This window comes from Zea mays, chromosome 6 (genome assembly GCF_902167145.1).
Source record: "Zea mays cultivar B73 chromosome 6, Zm-B73-REFERENCE-NAM-5.0, whole genome shotgun sequence".
Lineage (NCBI taxonomy): Eukaryota > Viridiplantae > Streptophyta > Magnoliopsida > Poales > Poaceae > Zea > Zea mays.
The window spans coordinates 106,271,138-106,276,026 of NC_050101.1; positions in this window are offsets into that span (position 1 = coordinate 106,271,138).

A 4,889-nucleotide genomic window follows, 5' to 3' on the forward strand; every position below is an offset into this window, starting at 1 on the left:
ACTGAGAACCGGTTGAAGTGTGTGAAGGAGAGGCTCTAAAGGTTGTGAAGCGACCAAGGCGAGAGTGAATGAAGTGGGAGAAGAGAAGGGGAGAGTCAAGTATATATAGGCAGTTGAGCTGGTCCTCAGGACCAGTTCAACCGCCCCCATGGGCCAGTTCAGCTGGTTCTGACCAGTGTGGTCAGAGAACCAGAAACAGCAGAGGGAAGATGCCAAAAAAATTGTTTCCTTGCTGCGCAGGTGACACAGTGACTGGCCACAAGAGCGAAAGGCTGCGCACACGACAGTAGTGTGGGGCTGTAAAAAAAATGTGCGCGCAGCTGCTGGAAGCGACTGGACAGGAAAAATTTGCGCCCCTGACACGCATGCATGGCTAGTGCGCGGGCAGAGCAGAAACGTCCAAGAAAAATGCTGCGCGCGCCCAGACAGAGGGGAAGTGACCGGACTCTGCATGCACACCCAGAAAAAAGATTCTGCATGCACACCAGACCGGACTCCACAAAAAAAAGATTCTGGCGCGCACAGGCCCTGCTGAGCGGCAACAAGCAAAAAAAGAGTACTCTGCGCGCGCCGCAGGGGAAGTGACCAGACGCAGAGGAAATGACCGGTCATGCAGGATGCGACCAAAAAAAAATTCACGCCAGGCTGTCAGCAGAAGGAGGCGACCGGTCAATAGGAAAAAAAGGTGCTGCACGCCCCAGCAGGATGTGACCGGAAAAAAAAATCCTGCGCGTCTGACACTGCTGCAGCTGACAGACCTGCGTGAACAGGCCTGCGCGGACAGAACGGGCAGAGACTGGTTCAACCGGTCCACTATGCCGGTTCAACCGGTTTTAACCAGGATGGTCCTGGTAAAAACTGGTTAAAACCAGCTGAGCTGAAGTTCAGCTCCGAAGTTCAGCTGGTCTCCTCCAGCTGAACTAGAAAGTTCAGCTGGTCAAGCCAGTTGAGCCCAAAAAAAAAAATCTTAGCACAGAAATTCATTCGAATTTTAACATTTTCACCAAGTTTTTGAAAGATCATCACAAAGCTTTAAAACTATCAATCAAAAATAGTGAATCAAACAATTTTTGTGACCGTTTTCAAGATAGTTACGAGAATCCAAGATATTTAATTCACTCCTAAGAAAGCAAAACCTAGTCTCATCGAGGGGTTTTGTGAAGATATCAGCTAGTTGATTTTCGGTGCTCACATGAAACAATTCGATATCTCCTTTGGCTTCGTGGTCTCTCAAGAAATGGTGTCTGATGTCAATATGTTTAGTTCTAGAGTGTTGCACAAGGTTGTTTGCAAGTTTTATGACACTCTCATTGTCACACAAAAGTGGAATTTTGATAAACTCACAACCAAAATCTCTAAGGGTTTGCTTCATCCATAACAACTGTGCACAACATGCCCCAGCTGCTATGTACTCAGCTTCTGCAGTGGAAAGTGCAACACAATTTTGTTTCTTGGAACTCCATGATACTAAGGATCGCCCAAGGAATTGGCAAGTCCCAGTAGTGCTTTTTCGATCTACTTTGCAACCGGCATAATCTGAGTCAGAATAGCCAAGTAAATCGAAAAGGGAGCCTTTGGGATACCATAATCCTAGGTTTTGGGTGTGAACTAAGTATCTTAGAATTCTCTTAACTGCTACAAGATGGCAATCTTTAGGATTTGCTTGAAAACGTGCACACATACAAACACTCAACATAATATCAGGTCTAGATGCACATAAATAAAGCAGTGATCCTATCATTGATCTATATAATGTTTGATCTACGGGTTTACCTTCCTCATTTAAGTCGAGATGTCCATTTGATGACATTGGAGTCTTGGCGTGTTTTGCCTTTTCCATGCCAAATTTCTTGAGCATATCTTGTGTATATTTGGTTTGGCATAGAAAAGTACCTTCCTTGAGCTGTTTGACTTGAAATCCCAGGAAGTATTTAAGCTCGCCCATCATAGACATCTCAAACCTGTTCGTCATTACTTTGCTAAACTCTTCACAAAATTTTTCATTAGTACTACCAAATATAATGTCATCAACATATACTTGGCACACAAATAATTCATTGTCAACTTTTCTAGTAAATAAGGTAGAGTCAGCTTTTCATATTGTAAACTCATTCTTAATTAAAAATTCTTTAAGACAGTCATACCAAGCTCTAGGGGCTTGTTTAAGCCCGTAGAGTGCCTTGTGAAGTAGATAAACATGATTTGGCTTCTTTGGATCTTCAAAACCCGGTGGTTGCTCCACATATACTCTCTCTTGTAGTGGTCCATTTAGAAATGCGCTCTTGACATCCATTTGATATAGCTTGAAATCATGGTTAGTAGCATATGCAATTAATATTCTAATTGATTCTAACCTTGCTACCGGCGCATATGTTTCGCCAAAATCAAGTCCTTCCACTTGAGTATAGCCTTGGGCAACCAACCGTGCCTTGTTTCTTGTAACCACGCCATGTTCATCTTGCTTGTTCCTAAAGACCCATTTAGTCCCAATCACATTTTGTTTGGGTCTTTGGACTAAGGACCAGACTTCATTCCTAGTGAAGTTGTTCAACTCCTCTTGCATGGCAATTATCCAATCCGGATCACCCAATGCTTCTTCAACCTTAAGTGGCTCAAGAGAGGAAACAAACGAGTAAAATTCACAAAAATTAGCTAAACGAGATCGAGTTGTTACCCCTCTCCTGATGCTACCCAGGATGTTGTCCACCGGATGATCCCTTTGAATTGTATGATGGACTCTTGGATGAGGCACTGATGGTTGTCTTTGTATTTGCTCCTCCTCATCATTCACTTGATCAAGAGGCACTTCACCATCAATGCTTTCGTGTTCATCTTCTACCACTGTTGGCATCCTTTGATGATTTTCTTCATGGCTTGGATGACTTGAGGTTGATGGGTTTGCTTGGGTGGAGACTTTGTCACTCACCACCTTTGCACCCACATCAACTATCTCATTGGTCATCCATAAGGTTCCTTCTTCATCATCCCTTTCTTGAGGTCTCACCTCACCTATTGCAAGTTTCTTTATGGCCTCACAAGGTGGTTCTTCATTTCCTGCAGTGTCATTAGAAACATGCCCTTGCGAGCCATTAGACTCATCAAATGTCACGTCTATCGCTATTTCAACAAGACCGGTGGTACTGTTGAAAACACGATATCCATGCGCATTTGATGCATAACCAAGCAAGAAGCCCTCGTCCACTCTAGGAGCAAACTTTGAGCTCTTGACTTTCTTGTTAAGAATAAAACATTTACAACCAAATACTCTAAAATAATCAACTTTAGGTTTGTTACCGGTGAGAAGCTCATAAGCAGTCTTTTTGTAGATCTTATGAAGATAGAGACGGTTGATTGCATGACAGGCGGTGTTGACCGCCTCTGCCCAAAAGTTGTCAGGTGTCTTGTACTCATCCAACATGGTTCTTGCAGCTTCAATTAGAGTTCGGTTCTTTCTTTCCACAACACCATTTTGTTGTGGAGTGTAAGGCACCGAGAACTCATGCTTGATTCCCTCTTCTCCTAAGAATTCTTCGACACCTGTGTTCTTGAATTCCGTCCCATTATCACTTCTCACTTTCTTGATTTTGAGCTCAAATTCATTTTGAGCTCTCCTCATGAATTTCTTCAATATTTCTTGAGTTTCACCTTTATCACTTAAAAAGAAAACTCAGGTGAATCGAGAAAAATCATCAACAATGACTAAACCATACTTACTACCACCAATGCTAATGTAGGCCACAGGTCCGAAGAGGTCCATGTGAAGAAGCTCCAATGGCCTCTTTGTTGTGACCACATTCTTTGATTGATGTGGGACTCCATGTTGCTTTCCTGCTTGGCATGCGCCACAAACCCTATCTTTCTCAAATACAACATTTGTTAGTCCAATGATGTGATTGTCCTTTTGAAGTTTGGCCAAATTCCTCATACCGACATGGGCTAGCCGGCGATGCCATAGCCAACCCTTGTCGGACTTTGCCACTAAACAAGTCTCAGGCGTCACTTTACTTGTTGTGAAATCAACAAGATAAAGCTTGCCCTTCAAGCGACCGGTAAAGGCAACTGAGGAGTCCTCCCTTCTAAGGATCTTCACATCCACATCCGAAAATAAACAATTATAACCCATTCCACAAAGTTGTGAAACGGACAACAAATTATAGCTTAAAGAATCTACCAATAAAACATTTGAAAGTGATTGTTAGTCAGAGATAGGAATTTTACCAATACCAATCACCTTACTCTTGCCACTATCTCCAAACACAATTTCTTGTGCTTCTTGAGTTAGTTGCAATGTATGAAACATGTCTTTCTCCCCGGTCATGTGATTTGTACATCCACTATCAAGCACCCAACTTGACCCACCAGAGGAGTAGATCTGCAAAACAAGTTTAGGCTGTGCTTTTAGGTACCCAAATTGAATTGGGTCCTACAGTGTTAGTTATAGCCTTGGGTACCCACACACTTCTTTTCATGACTTTTCGTTTAGTGTAGGCACCCACATATTTCACAACCAATTTTCCTAAATCCCAAGTCAACATATAATCACAAAGATATGAGTGGGAAATGGGAGCATTAGATTTTTGTCCACTTGAGGATCCCACTTCCTTCATCTTACTCTTTGTGGAACTCAAGTTAACCTTTACCTGAGGTGACTTGTCATTTGAGGAGTGAATCCTCCCCAAGGCATCATATAGGGTGGTTCCCTCTATGAACTTGGGGGATCTCCACCCCTTATGCACCGTGCTAGGGTTTTCCTTGGATGAGTTGAACCCAAGCCCCCTTCTTCCATTGTTGGGCTTAAGGGACTTGTACTTGGGTTCAACTTTCTTTAACCCATCATTGCTAGAGCATCTTTTCAAAATTTCTTTGACCTTCACCTGTGGGCTATTCTT